We start from the raw sequence: 21,145 nt of genomic DNA on the forward strand, positions 1-21,145 counted from the left end.
CCGACCGACAACCTTGATCAGAAGCCCGCCGAACACGCCGCTTCGCTGACTTCGCTTCGCCCATAGAGGCTTCTCCGAGCTTTCATGAACGATCGCTCTCGACTCGTTTTGCTTGCCCGCTTGTTCCAACCTGTCAATCCTGCCCGGGCTCTACAATGTCTTATGTTTTAGTAGAATTTCTACTCGACAAGACCTAGCCTGTTGTGAGTTCCGACGATGTAAGGGACTTTAGCGGTGTAGTTGAAGACGACAAGGTGTACCAGGTCTACTGGGCCGGAGACGCGCGAACAAACGGATCGTTCTACGGCGCGAAAGTACTCTACATGGCAGGTGAGTAGAACTGAAGTACGGCGAGTGATGTACGAGTGCTTTGCATAACATGCTGAAGGCTTAACTGCATTTGCAGCCAAAGCATCTCGTATGAAAACGAATGGTCAAATCGAGTTTCCTAAGCGGTGGCATATCCCGAAGGAAAAATCCATCAATGTAACGCTGTTTGGCAGTCAATGTTTTCTAGTGGACCGCTGACTGTGCCTGACTGTACGTCAAGCATGACTGATTGGACAACAAGTTACTCTGACCGACAGTCAAACTCCAGTCAGACCCCGCTTGTCGGCTTTCTCATGGTTTCCTGGTGGCAGTCGGCCGCCGCGAAATGCCATCAGGATGTCCTGGTGGTGATTCTGACTGTACATCGATTGTCTCTGACTGTACGTCAGAAAGCTTTGACGTGCAGACAGAAGTACGGTCAAAGGACGTAAAGTTCGTTCGGATACCACTATTTCGTCAAATCTATGAATACGAAAAGTAATCTATGCACGAGAAAACGATTTCGGGACGTGAGCCCATAAAACCGCTGACGTTAGAGATGTGACACGCAACCGACCGACAACCTTGATCAGAAGCCCGCCGAAGCCGCCGAAGCGGCCGAAGCGTCGAACGCGACACTTCGCACTTCGCTTCGCCCATGGAGGCTTCGCCGAGCTTTCATGCACGATCGCTTTCGACTCGTTTTGTTTGCCGGCTTGCTCCAACCTGTCGATCCTGCCCGGGCTCTACGATGTCTTATGTTTTAGTAGAATTTCTACTCGACAAGACCGAGCCTGTTGTGAGTTCCGACAATGTAATGCACTTTAGCGGTGTAGTTGAAGACGACAAGGTGTACTACTGGGCCGGAGACGCTCCAACGAAAGGAGGATTCTACGGCGCGAAACTACTGTGCATGGCAGGTGAGTAGAACTGAAGTACGGCGATTGATGTACGATTGCTTGGTTTAACTGCATATGCAGCCGAAGCACTTTTTAGAGCGATGCACTCATTGTCGGAACCTCTCGCTGCAATACTGAAATGCTCTTGACTCGGTCCGAGAGGTTTAGGCAAGAAAGTTTATATCTTTCTAACAAGTGTGCACGGTAAAAACGTTCCGTAAAAAAACGTAGAGCTTCTCATTAAAAGCTACGGAGAAGCATCCGTAATCTGAAATACGATTGACTTGTCCGTAAATCTAAAGTTACGATTCTTTAAACAACTAAAATTGTTTGCGACAATCTGAAAGTTGTTTTATTTGGTTTAGACTAATAGACAACGGTTCTCACATTTTAAAGAATCATTTATTGCACTGTCAATCAACTAATGATAAACGTTCCGAAACGGGGTGGCGCTAGTTACCGCTCAATTGAAAAGCACGAGGTGAGATTTTTGTCTAGTATAATCACACTGCCGCTATCTCTTCATCTACCCATCTCCGCTCGGTCGTCTTGCTGCCGTTACGGCCGTTACTGCCGCGCTTGTTTTGTCGAGGGGTAGAGGTGCTTGGTGGTTTTTGTGCGAGCTTTCCTTGTTGTTATCAAAACGGTGAGTTTGTTCTGCTCTTTTTATTAACATTGATTGGGGACTGTCATATATACGTTCGTATTTTTGACACTTCTTTCCTCGAAAGAAACGAAACCACGGATTTGCGTCGCTTGAAACTTTCGGGTTCAATGACTGTCGCTGCTATCTCACTTCGTGTTTGACGTTCTTCTCAGAGTTGAAAGCTCAAGTCGGGTGCTCGTTTGAACCTTGTGTCATGTCGTGAGCTCGCTGGGACGCGCGGTTCGTCGTTTGTAGCGATTGGGAGGCTATTCGCGCGTGCTGGCTCGCAAGAGTTGCAGTAAAACACGTGACAACCCATCGTCTGAGTGCGTGAGTGCGCTTTACGAGTTTCGCATCGTTGTTCGCGCTTCCTGTAGCCTTCTCATTTCGCCGAGGGGTCCATATCGTTTCGTCGAAATTCGTTTCGCGGCAGTACGTTTCGTGGACAACTTTTTATGGACACGTTTCGTCGACACGAACGTTTCATCGACACTCGTTACGCGAATTTCATGCTGCAGGGACGTTCCGCCACTCGTGAATCACTGAAGTGCGCGTAAACCCACACCCCCGCCTGCGTTCACACCACTTCGCGGCGACAGTCTGCGGCTGCTCCTTACAAAAATGTTAACCCACCTAACCGACCCGTACAGGTCGCTTCGCGGCGACAGTCTCATGCAGCTTACCCCCCAACCCCCCCCCCCCCCCCCCCCGGGAAAAAAAAAAAAAAAAAAAAAAAAAAAAACGAAGGTTAATTCGAGCTGTCGATGAAACGATCTGTCGAGGAAACGTCGTTCGATGAACTGATTCCCCATTGCTGTATCACCACTGCGTACTTCACGTTCACTGGTTGGTTAGCAGTCATAATGCAGCCGATGAATTTCTCATTTCACAGAATGCACTTGTGTCACTGTACGCTGATTCCCCCCAACCAGATGGTCTAAGATCATCGTATTGATATTCATTTTTATGATCATAATATTCTATGTGTATATTAAAGCAATATACCTCCGCTCAATACTTGCACGGCGCCACTCAGGAGGGCACGTAATACCACTGTTCCACGGACTGCAAAATTGTGTGCATTAATCTTGGCTCCTCAGTCAGACTGTTTGTAAGGAACATAGCCACCGTTCCTGCAGTTTCAAATTGTCTGAGATGCAAGCTCATATTTTTTTCAGGAGACGTCTTCAACGACAATTGCTTCCTTGTCACTGAGCATTGGCCAATGTTTAAAGAGCCTATGCCATTCTTGAAGGCGGTATGCGTCTTGTTTGGAGCTTTTTACGTGTTGAATTTACCTATTCAATGGAAGCCTTGGCCACTCTCGAGTTTATGCAAATGTGAGAAAATCTTGAAATGCGTCAAGTCCACAGGATGTGTCATAGAATGACATAATCTAGGTTACCCTATCATTTATTGTGCCGTAGCGCCCTTTTTCACAACTCGCACAAACATTTGAGCTGTACTAATTTTACAAAGAATTACGCTGCTGCATATTTATAATGAATTGATAACGTGGGAACACTGGTTGTCATTAGGCTGTAACTTTCAAGGCAGGGAAGCATGGTTATCTTGTATAGACCAGCACGCAGCACTGCCGTCGCACAGCTGCGGTGGCACTGTCTGCGGCACAGCGCAGACGCTTCACTTTACGCGAATTTGGTTTTTGCGCACGCACAGTGCTCACACCTGGTCTGGCCAACGCGGGCTTGCTTATAAACAGGGTGTCGGTCTATAGAATGTGTGCTTGTTCAGCAGTCATTCAGGTTTAACATGTTCCAACACTACCATAGTCTGACTTGATAGTAGAAAATAAATGGCTTCACCTTCACCAGGCTGAGTATGCTTGAAGCAGGCATGGCATTAATGTTAGATGATGCAATATATCCTCCTAGACCAATCTTCCAAATCAACCTGGAGAAGGGCTTGAAGAGAATGGGAGCAGTGAAGCGAACGACGGCCCAGCTCAAGATTTTAGCGATGCTGAAGGGCTTCAAATGAAGTCTCCACAGAAATCCCTTGAACCTGTATGTTTTTTTATGGTAAGTGCAAATTTGAATTCCTAGGCATCTAGCATGTACCTAAGAGGAAGACAACTCTAATGTGACTGATGCCAATCTTTTGAGAAGCGTAACAAAGGGCTTTGTGAGTATTCAGAACTTTCAAATATCGAAGCGAATGATGTCATATTTTGTTTATACTTTCATCGGATAGGACGGTTCGGCAGTTGTACGAATTTTCAATCTGAGAATGCTCCAGGACACACCATCGTAAAAAAGCAACTGAAACGACTCACAAAAGCCCACACAGAAGTCTGGGAACTGTATGCAAATAAAACTTATTTCAACTCGTTTATTTAAAACGGGAAGGCATCCTGTAATTGTAATCACAGATGGTTGATCTGTAAAATGTTTGAGCCCCCAGAGCCAATACATGATTTGCTGCGGTATGCTGCTGTGAACCGGTGATGCATGCACGCAGTGCGAGTGCTACAGTGTAAAGGCAGATGTGGGCGACATGATATGGTATTCATATCCCGTGTTATTAGGAGTCTGCGTCTGTTTAATTACTGCAACCGGCATCCTGCCACTTTACAAATTATCTCCTTGCAACTTTTTTGCCCCTTGCTCTCGCACAAAATAATTATTCGTTTGATATTTAAATGTATTATTATTAGAGGGGGGGGGTGCAACGATTTTATGATTAAGAGAATTTGCATCTCGTCATTTTTATGTTGTTTATCACGTCCCGGAGGATAAAGAAAACATCTCCTTCATTAAGAATGTTGCGATTCCGCTGCATAATCGCAAAACAAAAGCCAAGCTTTTTCCCCCACCTGCAGCCGCAAGTGGCAGCCGAAGGAACTACGGCTAGAAGATTACGTGCCCTCGCTTGGCTCCAAGCTGCAGCATAACGCCCGCTAATGTCAGCAGACAGAGGGAGAGGAAGCGTTCTCCGAGATAGCACACGGGAACCTACACGGCACTCCGAATGACGTCACTAGTAGTGCGACCAGGTGTGACCCTGAAGACTGGGAGTGAGTTGAGGGGTGCCCGAAATGCCAATAGCTGTCTTTTTTTTTTACGCAACAACTAGGACGCGCAGGCAAAATCGGTTTCCTGTTCTTTACTTCAGAAATGTCGGAGAGCAACCTCCACAAATTTTTGACCGAAGTCCGGAAATCGTTGCACCCCCCTTTAAATAGTAACTTTTAAGCTTTGAACTAAGTGAAGCCTCATGGTTCTTTCTTTTTGTTTTATAGAGGTTTTTCAAAGCACAAGTCGGCCGGTCTGCCAGCCACCTGCAGCCATGCTTGCACTGCATGATTACTTAGCATGTCCAGTGCCAACTGCTATTTAAGCTGCTCTAACCTGATTAAATTGACAGTCTGACAATCTTGTGTCTTGTTTTTCAGAAAATACAGTGTGCACCTCGAGACGTCGAGCTATGTTTGACGATTTAACCATTTGAACCAGTTGAATTACGGAGTCAACTTCGCTTTTGTATTTTTTTTATGGTAAGTCTCCAGTCTGAGTTCTTACAGAATGAGCATGTCCCTGAGGGGGAGGCAACGCTGATGTAGCTGATGTCGCTTTTTCGACAACTGTTGTAGCAATATCAGCCACATCTAACATGTTGCCCCTAAAGCCCCAGATTGAACATGTATCAAGCCTTTTTCTAATGCATATTTTAGCAGATTATGAGTTAACATCAAAATGGAACTGCATGGTTTATTCTTGTTTTGTAGAGGTTTTTCAGGGCACAAGTTGGCTGATCTCTTGCAGCCTCCTACAGCCATGCTTGGACTGCAGGGTTACTTTGCATGTCCAGTGCCAACTGCGGTTTAAGCTACTCTCACTTGCTTTAACTGGCATTCTGACAGTCTTGTGTATGTCTTGTTTTTCAGAAGATACGAAATGTCGAGCAACGTTTTATGATTTAACTATTTGAACAAGTCGAGTTACGGAGTCAACTTCGCTGGTGTATTTTCATGGTAAGTAAAAAGTGAGTTATTACAGATCGAGCACGACTCTGAGAGGGAGACAACGCTGATCCAGCTGGTGTCACTTCCGACAAGTTTTGTAGTAGTGTCCGTCGCATGTAACATTGTTTTGACCCCAACTGGTGCTACTATTCACTATAGCTAGATTCAAACCTAATATGCTAAATTCATTTGAATCTAGTTACTACAGTAAAACCTCGTTATAACAAAGTTGAGGGAGTGGTCGTAATTATTTCGTTATAACCATTAGTTTGTTATAGCCAATGTCCATTTCTTCACAATTAGCAAGCAAGGGGAATTACGATTGCTTTGTTATATCCATTAGTTTGTTATATCCCATTTTGTTATAACGAGGTTTTACTGTATAGCTAAATTCAAACATACTAGGTCACCTGCTGCTGGCTTTTTGTAGCCGATGAACTTGCCACGTTTGAATCGCAGGTAGTATTAAGTAGTGACACGTTGCAAGCAACATATTGATGTAACAATTGTTTTCTTGGTATCACTAACTGTCACACGCTAAGTTTGTGGGAAGTAAGTTCTGTATCACGTTATTTTTACTGAATAAAAAAGTAGCAATGTTCTTTTGGAGTTAATTTTCTAATTACAGTTACATTGAGGAGCATGATGTGATGCATACCTTATCTCTAGATTGTCATGGATAGACAATGACCAAAAAGATTATGCACTTCAAATTATGGATGACAAGTGCCAATGACAAAGCGCAGCTGGCAATGCAGAGAAAACACTGACAACAGATAAACAAGGAGAATATTTTTTCTCAACTCCCTCCAAAAGTTGTGCTTACAGTGAGGAGCAGTGGTGGAGAAAGGTAACCACGGAGGCAATGGCTTTGTATATTGTTGCGGTTTTAACCAGGAACAAATCCTTGTGCATGCAAGCCATTCCACCGAGTGTGCCAGTTGAAAGCTTGTTCAGCGATGGAAATGGATGTGCTTGCCTTCAGTAATGTAAAACTTTTGGATGAAAATTTAGAAAAGCAACTGCTGCTTCAGTACAAGATGTAATAACACTGATACAGGCACTTTGTGCAAAAAACCTGAGCATAGCCGGTTCCTAGTTTTCCTTGTTTATTTGTTTAATAAAAGAAGTAAAGTAAGATAATGGAATTACCTCTTAGGAGTAACCAATATAGGCTACGTTTTTCTTAACTAGCTTAATTAGGTAGTCTTTTTATATAAAGTATCTTGCCCAAGGCGACAAATATTGTAAGGGTCCTCTAATCGCATAATTTTTTCGCTTAGTTTATGTCGATGCCTACAAGGTTTTGCTCTAAGATTTGAAATCTGTTTTCTTGTATATTCTAACACATTATAAGGTAACCTTTAAGTAAAGGGAACTGCATGGTTCTTAAGCCTTGTTTGTAGGAATTTCTTGAAGCACAAGTCAGCTGATTTCTGGCAGTCTCCTGTGGCCATTGTACTGCAGGATTACCTTGGATAGTTATAGCCAGCTACGATTTAAGCAACTCTCATTTGTATAGATTGTCATTCGTGTTTGTCTTTTTTTTTCAGGAACTACATTTGGAATTGTACAACGTGGAGCAGTTTCTGACGATTGGTCACTTTGAAAAAGTCATTTTGTGGAGTTGGCTGCACATGTTTTTTGCTGGCAAGTAAATAGTTCAGTTTTTAAAATCTAGCATGGTCTGAGAGAAAAGCAAACTTGATGTGACTGACAGCACCCTTCTGAAAACTGTTTAAACAATATTGATCACATCTAACCAGGGTTTTTCTCACAGTGGGTGGCAGTGGTTTCGCTGCCCACTAGTCCTGCTAGCTGCCCAATTCTTTGAAAAATGTCCTGTGGCCTTCATGTCTTGGCACAGAAATCGCTGTGCTCGGTGGACTTCTGTGCCAAGACATGCAGGTACAGGTCCCCACAACCCAAATTAATACGACTTGGTCGAGGTGCACGCAGAAGAAAGATGCAGCTGCTGCTTGTGTCCCCCTCCCCTCCACAGTCATAGTCGGATGCCTCTTTGTCCACAATGTATGGAGAAAAATCTGTGTCTAGCATTTATTCTATCCTAACTTGTACAGCTTCACTAGATCAAAGACCACAGTTATTAAGAAGGCCTTCCACAAGATTGGCTTTTTCCTCATCTGTGCAGATCCGATATGGTCTCTATAAATTAATTTTATGCGGTTGGCTTCACATATTTATTTCTTGTAGATATAAAATAACTGGTGTAATGAAAGTTTCATGGTACCTTTTTTTTAATGGGTTGCTCGTCTCGGCTTGACCTATTTTCACTTTAAATTCGACAGCATTTGTGGGCGAACATTTTTGTCACTTTTCACCAGTCAGTTGGTCTGTTTTATGGTTTGTGTGACCGATTTGACTCTAGCACAGGCAACAGCAGAGGCACATGATGACAGCTTGGTTCGTATGAGCGCTCACGCAGAGAGAAAGCTTTTTAAAATCGTGCGTCTGACCCTATGCTTTTCTCAGCTCCAAATCCAACTTGTAAATTGGAGTATATGGCATGCAGGTACACCAAAATGCATCGTTCGCACACATCGGAACAGTCTCTCAGAGAAAATTATGAAGAAGGGTCTGCCTTTCAACGGGCAACAAAAGAAATGCGCAGCCAGAATGTGCTGACGAGGTGGCCAAGCAAGCTCCTTGAGTGGTAGGCACTTGGGGTAAAGGGAATGGCTAGATGACATTTTGGGGGTAATCAGGTGCACTAAGTGTGGAGCTTGCAAACAGACTTGCATGCCATATATAAATACTCTGTAAATTTTTACCAATCGCTCAACGCAAAAGCGTGTGCACAGGTGTGCTCAAACGTGGGTAGGATGGAGCTCCCAAATTGTAAGATTGGGGACTATGGACTAAGCTACTGCTTAGTCCCCAGTTTTTGATAGCAGTTTTAGTACACATGCACTCTTTCACCCGCTCAGTTCTGTGAAAACCTTCAGGGATATCTAAAGAGAAAATCAAGTTTCTATGTTCACACACTGTAAGCACTCGAGGCTGACCACCTGATTCGACAACGAGAAAGTGCAACTAGCCCTTCGTTCTAATGGGAGATTTTGAGTGGCTGCCCAAACTTATGAAAGTCTGGGATATGAGCTTAGCCAGTTTTACATAGACTCTTTTGCAACATCTCATGAACCTTAGAAATAAAGCATTACTCAAACTGAATCGAGTTTTCCGGTTGGTTCATCAGTTCTCAAGAAATGCTTCACATTATAAACCAAATCACTATTGCAATTCCGGCCTTGCATTTTTTTCTAAGTTTCGAACAAATTTAGGCTTGAAGTGTATCGGTTTTGACTAAGGAACAGGAGAACAAGACCCTCAAGTCAAACATTGGTTTTAGATATCGGGTCACAGGATGAACAATTAGAGGCAATGTCCATTTGACTTTTGTATAAGATTCATGGCTAATAATTAAATGGACTGAGGGGGGCTGTGTTTTATGCACAAGCTCAATTTGCATCTGATATAGATATTTAATTATTTTTTCTTTGTTTTCTCTTTAGCACATCATGCTACATGCAGCATCTGAAAACAAAGGCCAAACACCACGGGGGGCTCTACTTTGGCTCTTCAAGGACCCAAATAAAGTGTTCGAAGGTACTTTTCTTATTTTTTCATCAATTATTCAGGTGACATTGCATGATTGCTGCAAGCAGCATAGGAAAGAGTACTCAATATTCGTTTAAAGAGATCCTTTTCCATTTCAAAATTCTGTAACTTTTTTTTATAGAAAACCTGGTTGTATCCGCGTCATAATGAACATTATTTTATGTATAGGGCATCATCACTAAGCGACTGCCTGTTAAATGAACTGGAGAAATCTGCACCTACAAGCATTGAGCTCATATTCTTACCAAAGGTCTATTTTAGCAGTGAACACCATTGTGACATGTAAAGGCACAGCTCCGTCTCTGTGGAATGTGAAAACAGCATTCTCTTTATTTTCAAGCATGAGTGCCGACGCAGATGAGTGAGAGTGACGTTTGGTGTTGTCAAGAAGGTGCTTTATATCGCTGTTTAAAAATGCAATGACTGCGGTGGTCGTTCAGACTGCAGATAATGTTTTGTAATCCCACTACCTTCTATAATTGTGCACATTGGTCTGAATGCCAGAACTGACAGAAGAAAAAACAACTGACATTGAGGAAACTTGCTGCAGATGCATTGCTCAGCTGTGTTGCCTGCTTTCCACAACAGGTTGTGGCAGCTCTCGATTGTATACATTGGTGCCCATTGTCAAATTTAAATAATGTAGTTCTATTTTTCACAGACTGGAGTTGCACCTTAAAAGTTTTCATGGGAATCTGTGTCACAAAAAGAAAACCTTTGATAAGTTCAGCTTGCTAGATGAAGGCATTAATTCTTCTAGCTCATTTTACAGCCCACCTTTCTATCGACACCGCCCTATGCGGAAAGCAAGTCGTCTGCTTCTTGCACAGACATTACGGTGATGTCAGAACGGTGACGAGCTCTCATTGGCTTTGATTGGAAGGATATAGTGGGTAGACCACAATGCTAGACACCATGAGGTCTACCCCCTATTTTTTTTGTTCAATCAGACAATAAGAGCTTGGCCTTCTGACATCACCGTAACCCCTGTGCAAGAAGCAGACAAACTTGTGCTCCACATAGGATTACGGATACTCAAGAGTGCTTTCCGTAATATAAGTTACGGAAAGCCTGCTCTGTTTGCCCTTTTACCGACAACTTTTAAGCACTTTTACGGATACTAGAGTGATTTCCGTAATAGGTTTTACGGAATGCGTATTCCAGTCCGTTGTTTTACGGACAGCTCTTGAATAGCGTTACGGATAGTAGAGCACTTCCCGTAATCTGTTTTGCGGAATGTCCTTTTATTTACGGATTGTGTACGTGTTTAAGAGGATTTTTCCCTTATTAGAATTACGGAAGACCTTTCCGGCAGCATAGGTGCCAGAGAATTTCTCCATAAAAAAGGGCAAATTTTTTTACAGATGGGCTATTGGCATTACCGGTATATCGCAGCTCATTATTATTGTTTCATGAAGAGCGCAGACAAAAAGCATCCGCGAGCGTAGTTCAGATATGTCTGCTGCTCGTGTTCATCCGTGGAAGCCAGGGCTGCCTGTCGTAGCATGCATGCTTGCTCTCTAGCTTCAGCTGAGTCGCATACGTTTTGTGAATTAAAGTATACGGTCGTCCCGAAAGGTTAAGACATCGAGGGCGTTTCTCTGAAACATGCTTTGGGTGCACGTGGGCCCTTTTGTGAAGGATGTCCCTGTTGCCTAAAAAACGCAAATTTCAAAAGTGAAAGAAAAAACAAGAAATAAGGACGGGTACACACTTATTCCCTTGTTCGAATTCAATATGAGCAGCTGTCACCATTGCTGAGAAACCCTCAGCACCGGCATTAGGTTCCAAGTTATAGCATTTTTGAACTTCTGCATTGGAAAGGACGCAATAACATTGGTAAAATGTTTGCTCCAAAAGTGAGAATGTCTGCCCCAAAACCAGTTTTTGCCTGCTACAAGAGCTCCAAATCACCATTTGTCAGTTCCACCATTGCAGTTACCTCTTGCTTTAACTTAATTTATTCTAACTGTGCTGTTTGTTTTACCTTTTCAGATCAAGCATCGCTCAAGGCAGGCGTTTTCTGTGACCTAATAAAGATACAACAGGTTTGATTTTGCATTTTACTTGTCATTTTATTGGCTGTTCTCCTTGAAGTTAACTTGCAGTGATCCTATGGCAGTCGAAAGTATGTAATAGCTTGTCTGGCAACGCTGCAATCTGGTTAGCCTATCCTATCAGCTCAGCAGTGATCACAATCACACCTTCCATCAAATACGTTCCATCAAAGACCACCACAATACGTTCCATCAAAGACCAGCACAATACGTTCCATCAAAGACCACCACAATACGTTCCATCAAAGACCACCACATACGTAATTTGGGACATTCCATCAGTGGCAGTCAGACGTCGTCTGATGGACCATCAGGGCACGTTCCACCAGGGCTGCTGACTGGCAGTCAGTGTCCCAAATTACGTACCTTGATGGAATTTTCAATAGGGATCATAGGGGTTAAGATGTCCGATTTGTACGCAAGTTGTCGCAGGTTCGATCCGCGGTGGTCCTGTTATTTTTTTTTTCTCCTACATTTTCTTTTATCGAGGCATTTGGCGATATTTATGAGCGCATATAGCTTTACTCTTAAAATGCTGCCCTTGTTGATGAAATTCCCTTGGCATTGGCAGTCAGACGTCATCTGATGGACCATCAGATGACGTCTGATGGTCCATCACGTTCCACCAAGGCTGCTGACTGGCAGTCAGTGTCCCAAATTACATATATTGATGGAATTTTCAATAGGGTATGTATGTATGGATGCATGTATGTATGTATGTATGTATGTATGTATGTATGTATGTATGTATGTATGTATGTATGTGTGTATGTATGTATGTATTCATGCATGTATGCATGCATGTATGTATGTATGTATGTATGTATGTATATATGTATGTACGTACGTATGTATGTATGCGTGCATGCATGCATGTATGTATGTATGTATGTATATATGATCCCGAAGGAAAAATCCATCAATGTAACCCTGTTTGGCAGTCAATGTTTTTCAGTGGACCGCTGACTGTGCCTGACTGTACGTCAAGCATGTCTGATTGGCCAACAAGTTACTCTGACCGACATTCAAACTCCAGTCAGACTCCGCTTGTCGGCTTTCTGATGGTTTCCTGGTGGCAGTCGGACGCCGCGAATGGACATTTTCCGAGAAGCGTTCTGCGCACGCGCGAGCGCCCGATGCCAAGCGGTGGAAGTCGGCACGAAAAATCGGGGACATTTGGAATGAGGCTGTAGGTCGGCGAGTAGAAGATGTAATTGCAGCAAATATATAATTGTGTTACACAAAAAAAGAAAGTGGACGGAACGAAAAACACGACGTTTGGGTGGACGCTACGGATTTCCATCTTTAAAGTCGCGTTGGGCACGCGACGCAGCTCGGAGAGCGAAGCAACTGGAAGCGTAGCTCCCAATATCGATTGGTAGCGCAGGTAGGTCACTTCCTCGATTTTTAGTTCGTGCAGCCACCGCCTGGTGCCGTCGGTATTTGGAAAAGGTCCATTGCCATCAAGATGTCTTGGTGGCGATTCTGATTGTACATCGATTGTCTCTGACTGTACGTCAAAAAGCTTTGACGTGCAGACAGCCGTACGGTCGAAGGACGTAAAGTTTGTTCGGATACCACTATTTCGTCAAATCTATGATTACCAAAAATAATCTATGCTTGAGAAAACGATTTCGGGACGTGAGCCCATAAAACCGCTGATGTTAGAGATATGACACGCAACCGACCGACAACCTTGTTCAGAAGCCCGCCGAAACGCCGAACGCCGAACACGCCACTTTCGCTTCGCGCATAGAGGCTTCGCCGAGCTTTCATGAACGATCGCTCTCGACCCGTTTTGTTTGCCCGCTTGCTCCAACCTGTCGATCCTGCCCGGGCTCTACAATGTCTTACGTTTTAGTAGAATTTCTACTCGACAAGACCCAGCCTGTTGTGAGTTCCGAAGATGTAAGGGACTTTAGGGGTGTAGTTGAAGACGATAAAGTGTACCAGGCCTACTGGGCCGGAGACGCTCGAACGAAAGGAGGATTCTACGACGCGAAACTACTCTACATGGCAGGTGATTAGAACTGAAGTACGGCGATTGATGTACGATTACTTGGTTTAACTGCATATACAGCCGAAGCACATTTTAGAGCGATGCACTCATTGTCGGAACCTCTCGCAGCAATACTGAAATGCTCTCGACTCGGTCCGAGATGTTTAGGCAAGAAAGTTTATATATTTTTATCTGGTGTGCACGGTAAAAACGTTCCGTAAAAAAGCGTACAGCTTCTCATTAAAAGCTACGGAGAAGCATCTGTAATCTGAAATACGATTGTCTTGTCCGTAAACCTAAAATACGATTCTTCAAACAACAACTAAAATTTGCAACAAGCTGAAAATTGTTTCATTTGGGTTAGACTATTAGACAACGGTTCTCACATTTTAAAGGATCATTTATTACACTGTCAAACAACTTATGATAAACGTTCCGAAACGAGGTGGCGCTAGTTACCGCTCAATTGAAAAGCACGAGGAGCGATTTTTGTCTAGTATAATCACACTGCCGCTATCTCTCCCTCTACCCATCTCCGCTGTCTCCGCTCCCTCGTGTTGCTGCCGCTACTGCCGCGCTTGTTTTGTCCACGACCAACTCGTGGTTTTGTCGAGGGGTAGAGGTGCTTGCTGGTTTCTGTGCGAGCTTTCCTTGTTGTTATCAAAACGATGAGTTTGTTCTGCTCTCTTTATGAACATTGATTGGGGACTGTCATATATGCGTTCGTATTTTTGACACTTATTTCCTCGAAAGAAACGAAACCACGGATTTGCGTCGCTTTAAACTTTCGGGTTCAATGACGGTCGCCGCTATCTCAGTTCGTGTTTGACGTTCTTCTCAGAGTTGAAAGCTCAAGTGGGTGCTCGTTTGAACCTTGTGTCATGTCGCGAGCTCGCTGGGACGCGCGGTTCGTCGTTTGTAGCGATTGGGAGGCTATTCGCGCGTGCTGGCTGGCAAGAGTGTTGCAGTAAAGCACGTGAGAACGCATCGTCTGAGTGCGTAAGTGCGCTTTACGAGTTTCGCATCGTTGTTCGAGCGCCCTGTAGCCTTCTCATTTCGCCGAGGGGTACCTATCGTTTCGTCGAAATTCGTTTCGCGGCAGAATGTTTCGTGGACAACTTTTCATGGACACGTTTCGTCGACACGAACGTTTCATCGACACTCGTTACGCGAATTTCATGCTGCAGGGACGTTTCGACACTCGTGTATCACTGAAGTGCGCGTAAACCCACACCCCCGCCTGCTTTCACACCACTTCGCGGCGACAGTCTGCCGCTGCTCGTCACAAAAATGTTAACCCACCTAACCGACCCGTACAGGTCGCTTCCCGGCGACAGTCTCATGCAACTTAACCCCCCCCCCCCCCCCCCCGCCCCCCTGAAAAAAAAAAGTTTTTTTTTGAGCTGCCGATGAAACGATCTGTCGAGGAAACGTCGTTCGATGAACTGATTGCCATCGGTGTATCTCCACTGCGTTTTGCACGTTCAATGGTTGGTTAGCAGTCATAATGCAGCCGATGAATTTCTCATTTCACAGAACGCACTTGTGTCACCGTACGGTTATTCCCCCCAACAACATGGTCTAAGACCATCGTATTTATAATCATTTTTATGCTCATAATATTCTATGTGTATATTAAAGCAATATACCTCCGCTCAATACTTGCACGGCGCCACTCAGGAAGGCACGTAATACCACTGTTCCACGGACTGCAAAAATGTATGCATTAATCTTGGCTCCTCAGTCAGACTGTAAGGAACATAGCCACCATTCCTGCATTTTTAAATTGTCTGAGATGCAAGCTGATATTTTTTTCAGGAGGCGTCTTCAACTAAAATTGCTTCCTTGTCACTGAGCGTCAGCCAATATTTGAAGAGCCTATGCCATTCTTGAAGGTGGTATGTGTCTTGTTTAGGGCTTTTTACGCGTTTAATTTACCTATCCAAAGGAAGCCTTGGCCACTTTCGAGTTTATGCAACGGTGAGAAAATCTTGAAATGCGTCAAGTCCACAGGATATGTCATAGAATGACATAATCTATATTACCCCTTCATTTATCGTGCCGTAGCGCCCTTTTTCACAACTCGCACAAACATTTGAGCTGTACTAATTTCACAAAGAATTACGATGCTGCATATTTATAATGAATTGATAACGTGGGAACACTGGTTTTCATTAGGCTGGAACTTTCAAGGCAGGGAAGCATGGTTCTCTTGTATAGACCAGCACGCGGCACTGACGTCACGCAGCTGCGGTGGCGCTGTCGGCGGCACAGCGCAAACGCTTCACTTTACGCGAATTTGGTTTTTGCGCACGCACAGTGCTCACACCTGGTGTGGGCAAAGGCGGGCTTATTTATAAACAGGGTGTCAGTCTATAGAATGTGTACTTGTTCAGCAGTTTTTCAGGTTTAACATGTTCCAACACTACCATAGTCTGACCTGATAGTAGAAAATAAATGGCTTCACCTTCACCAGGCTGAGTATGCATAAAGCAGGCATGGCATTAATGTTAGATGATGCAATGTATCCTCCTAGACCAATCTTCCAAATCAACCTGGAGAAAGCGTTGAAGAGAATGGGAGCAGTGAAGCGAACGACGGCCCGTCGCAAGATTTTAGCGCTGCTGAAGGGCTTCAAATGAAGTCGCCACATAACTTGAACCTGTTTGTTTTTTTATGGTAAGTGCAAATTTGAATTTCTACACATCTAGCATGTACCTAAGAGGAAGACAACTCTAATGTGGCTATGCCAACCTTTTGAGAAGTGTAGCAAAGGGTTTTGTGAGTATTCAAAACTTTCAAATATCGAAGCGAATGATGTCATATTTTGTTTATACTTTCATCATATAGGACGGTTCGGCAGTTGTACGAATTTTCAATCTGAGAATGCTCCCGGACACACCATCCTAAAAGAGCAACTGAAACGACTCACAAAAGCCCACACAGAAGTCTGGGAACTGTATGCAAATAAATCTTATTTCAACTCGTTTATTTAAAACAGGAAGTCATACTGTAATTGTAACCAAAGATGGTTGATCTGTAAAACGTTTGAGCCCCCAGAGCCAGTACGTGATTTGCTACGATACGCTGCTGTGAACCGGTGATTCATGCACGCAGTGCGAGTGCTACAGGTCAAGGCAGATGTGGCCGACATGATATGGTATTCATATCCCGTGTTATCAGGAGTCTGCGTCTGTTTAATTACAGCAACCGGCATCCTGCCAGTTTTCATATGATCTCCTTGCAACTTTTTTGCGCCTTGCTCTCGCACAAAATAATTATTCGTTTGATATTTAAATGTATTATTATTAGAGGGGGGTGCAACGATTTTATGATTAAGAGAATTTGCATCTCGTCATTTTTAGGTTGTTTATCGTGTCCCGGAGGATAGAGAAAACATCTGCTTCATTAAGAATGTTGCGATTCCGCTGCATAATCGCAAAACAAAGGCCAAGCTTCTTCCCCAACCTGCAGCCGCAAGTGGCAGCCGAAGGAACTACGGCTAGAAGATTACGTGACCTCGCTCGGCTCCAAGCTGCAGCATAACGCCCGCTAATGTCAGCAGAGAGAGGGAGAGGAAGCGTCCTCCGAGATAGCACACGGGAACCTACACGGCACTCCGAATTACGTCACTAGGAGTGCGACAAGGTGTGACCCTGAAGACTGGGAGTGAGTTGAGGGGTCCTCGAAATGCCAATAGTTATCTTTTTTTTATGGAACAACTATGACGCGCAGGTGAAATCGGTTTCCTGTTCTTTACTTCAAAAGTGTCTGAGAGCAACTTCCAGAAATCTTTGACCGAAGTCCGGAAATCGTTGCACCCCCCCCCCCCCCCTAAATACTAACTTTTAAGCTTTGAAGTAAGTGAAGCCTCATGGTTCTTTCTTTTTGTTTCATAGATGTTTTTCAAAGCACAAGTCGGCCGGTCTGGTAGTCACCTGCAGCCATGCTTGCACTGCATGATTACTTAGCATGTCCAGTGCCAACTGCTATTTAAGCTGCTCTAACTTGATTAAATTGACAGTCAGACAATCTTGTGTCTTGTTTTTCAGAAAATACAGTGTGCACCTCAAGACGTCGAGCAATGTTTGATGATTTAACCATTTGAACCAGTTGAATTACGGAGTCAACTTCGCTTTTGTTTTTTTTGTGGTAAGTCACGAGTTTGAGTTCTTACTGATTGAGCATGTCCCTGAGGGGGAGGCAACGCTGATGTCGCTGATGTCACTTTTTCAACAACTGTTGTAGCAATATCAGCCACATCTAACATGTCGCCCCTAAAGCCCCAGTTTAAACATGTATCAAGCCTTTTTCTAATGCATATTTTAGCAGATTATGAGTTACCTTCAAAATGGAACTGCATGGTTCATTCTTGTTTTGTAGAGGTTTTTCAGGGCACAAGGTTGCTAATCTCTTGCAGCCTCCTGCAGCCCTGCTTGCACTGCAGAGTTACTTTGCATGTCCAGTGCCAACTGCGATTTAAGCTATTCTCACTTGCTTTAACTGGCATTCTGACAGTCTTGTGTATGTCTTGTTTTTCAGAAGATACGGTTAGCATCTCGAAACGTCGAGCAACGTTTGATGATTTAGCTATTTGGACAAGTCGAGTTACGGAGTCAACTTTGCTGGTGTATTTTCATGGTAAGTAAAAAGTGAGTTATTAAAGATCGAGCATGACTCTGAGAGGGAGCCAACGCTGATCCAGCTGGTGTCACTTCCGACAAGTTTTTTAGTAGTGTCTGTCGCATGCAACATTGTTTTGACCCCAACTGGTGTTACTATACACTATAGCTAGATTCAAACCTAATATGCTAAATTCATTTGAATCTAGTTACTATAGCTAAATTCAAACATACTAGGTCACCTGCTGCTGGCTTTTTGTAGCCGATTAACTTGCCACGTTTGAATCGCAGGTAGTATTAAGTAGTGACACGTTGCAAGCAACATATTAACGTAACAATTGTTTTCTTGGTAACACTAACTGTCACACGCTAAGTTTGTGGGAAGTAAGTTCTGTATCACGTTATTCTTTTCTGAATAAAAAAGTTGCAATGTTCTTTTGTAGTTAATTTTCTAATCTTTCTAATTACCGTTACATTGAGGAGCATGATCTGATGCATACCTTATATCTAGATTGTCATGGATAGACAATGACCAAAAAGATTACGCATTTCAAATGATGGATGACTAGTGCCAATGACAAAGCGCAGCTGGCAATGCAGAGAAAACACTGACAACAGATAAACAAGGAGAATATTTTTTTTTCAACTCCCTCCAAAAGTTGTGCGTAAGTGAAACGCAGTGGTGGAGAAAGGTAACCTCAGAGGTAATGGCTTTTTGTATCGTTAAGGTTTTAACCAGGAACAAATCCTTGTGCGTGCAAGCAATTCCACTGAGTGTGCCAGTTGAAAGCTTGTTCAGCGATGGAAATGGATCTGCTTGCCTTCAGTAAAGTAAAACTTTTGGACGAAAATTTAGAAACGCAACTGCTGCTTTAGTATAAGATGTAATAACACTGATACAGGCACTTCATGCCATAAACCTGAGCATAGCCGGTTCCTACATTTTCTTGTTTATTTGTTTAATAAAAAAAGTAAAGTAAGATATTGGAATTACCTCTTAGGAGTAACTGTTATATGTTACTTTTTTTAACTAGCTTAATTCGGTAGCCGTTTTATGTAAAGTATCTTGCCCAAGGCAACAAATATTGTAAGGGTCCTCTAATTGCATCATTTTTTTGCTTAGTTTATGTCGATGCCTACAAGGTCTTGCTCTAAGATTTGAAGTATGTTTTTTTATATATTCTAACACATTATAAGGTAACCTTTAAGTAAAGGGAACTGCATGGTTCTTAAGTCTGGTTTGTAAGAATTTTTTGGAGCAGAAGTCAGCTGATTTCTGGCAGTCTCCTGTGGCCATTGTACTGCAGGATTACCTTGGATAGTTATAGCCAGCTACGATTTAAGCAACTCTCATTTGTATAGATAGCCATTCGTGTTTGTCTTTTTTTTTTCAGGAACTACATTTGGAATTGTACAACGTGGAGCAGTTTTTGACGATTGGTCTCTGAAAAAGTCATTTTGGGGAGTTGGCTGCACATGATTTTTGCTGGCAAGTAAATAGTTCAGTTTTTTAAAATCTAGCATGTCTGAGAGAAAAGCAAACTGGATGTGACTGACAGCACCCTTCTGAAAGCTATTTGGACAATATTGATCACATCTAACCAGGGTTCTTCCCACGGCGGGTGGCAGTGGTTTCGCTGCCCACTAGTCCTGCTAGCCGCCCAATTCTTTTAAGAATGTCTAGTGGCCTTCATGTCTTGGCACAGAAATCGCTGTGCTCGGCGGATTTATGTGCCGAGACATGCAGGTGCAGGTCCCCGCAACCCAAATTAATACGACTTGGTCGAGGTGCACGCAGAAGAAAGATGCAGCTGCTGCCTGTGTCCCCCTCCCCTCCACAGTCATAGTCGGATGTCTATTTGTCCACAATGTATAGAGAAAAATCTGTGTCTTACATTTATTTTACCCTAACTTGTACAGCTTCACTAGATCAAAGGCCACAGTTATTAAGAAGGTCTTCCAAAAGATTGACTTTTTCCTCTTCATCTGTGCAGACCCGATTATGGTCTCTATAAATTAATTTTATGCGGTTGGCTTCACGTATTTATTTCTTCTAGATATAAAATAACTGTTGTAATGAAAGTTTCATGGTACCTTTTTTTTAATCGGTTGCTTGTCTCAGCTTGTCCTGTTTTCACTTTAAATTCGACAGTATTTATGGGCGAACCTTTCTGTCACTTTTCACCAGTCGGTTGGTCTGTTGGATGGTTCGTGTTACCGATTTGACTCTAGCACAGGCAACGGCAGAGGCACATGATGAGAGCTTGGTTTGTATGAGTGCTCACGCAGAGAGAAAGCTTTTTAAAATTGTGCATCTGACCCTATGCCTTTGTCAGCTCCAAAACCAACTTGTATATTGGAGTATATGGCATGCAGGTACACCAAAATGCATCGTTCGCACACATCGGAATAGTCCCTTAGAGAAAATTATGAAGAAGGGTCCGCCTTTCAATGGGCAACAGAAAAAATGCTCAGTCAGAATGCGCTGACGAGGTGGCCAAGCAAGCTCCTTGAGTGGTAGGCACTTGGGGTAAAGAGAATGGCTAGATCACATTTTGGGGGTAATCAGGTGCACAAAGTGTGGAGCATGCAGACTTGCATGCCATATATAAATACTCTGTACATTTTTACCACTCGCTCAACTCAAAAGCGTGTGCACAGGTGTGCTCAAACGTGGGTAGGATGAAGTTCCCAAATTGTAAGATTGGGGACTGGGGACTAAGCTACTGCTTAGTCCCCAGTTTTTGATAGCAGTTTTAGTACACATGCACTCTTTCACCCGCTCAGTTCTGTGAAAACCTTCAGGGATATCTAAAGAGAAAATCAAGTTTCTATGTTCACACACTCTAAGCACTCGAGGCTGACCACCTGATTCGACAACGAGAAGGAGTGCAACTAGCCCTTCGTTCTAATGGGAGATTTTGAGTGGCTGCCCAAACTTATGAAAGTCTGGGATATGAGCTTAGCCAGTTTTACATAGACTCTTCTG

At 43.4% G+C, this 21,145-nt stretch overlaps 1 protein-coding gene and 1 long non-coding RNA gene across 2 annotated transcripts in view; one reads left to right on the forward strand and one right to left on the reverse strand.

Annotated features, from left to right (window-relative positions):
* The window catches only part of LOC120848335 (arginase-1-like), a 130,198-nt gene that overhangs the window by 37,095 nt on the left and 71,958 nt on the right, over positions 1-21,145 (reverse strand). The gene's annotated exons all lie outside the window — the stretch shown is intronic.
* On the forward strand, positions 17,655-19,583 carry LOC120848334. Its single transcript, XR_005717682.1, has 3 exons — positions 17,655-17,686; positions 18,080-18,175; positions 19,551-19,583. It is a non-coding gene; the product is annotated as an uncharacterized LOC120848334 (long non-coding RNA).

The sequence above is a fragment of the Ixodes scapularis genome, unplaced genomic scaffold (genome assembly GCF_016920785.2).
Source record: "Ixodes scapularis isolate PalLabHiFi unplaced genomic scaffold, ASM1692078v2 PGA_scaffold7__128_contigs__length_106722199, whole genome shotgun sequence".
Classification (NCBI taxonomy): domain Eukaryota; kingdom Metazoa; phylum Arthropoda; class Arachnida; order Ixodida; family Ixodidae; genus Ixodes; species Ixodes scapularis.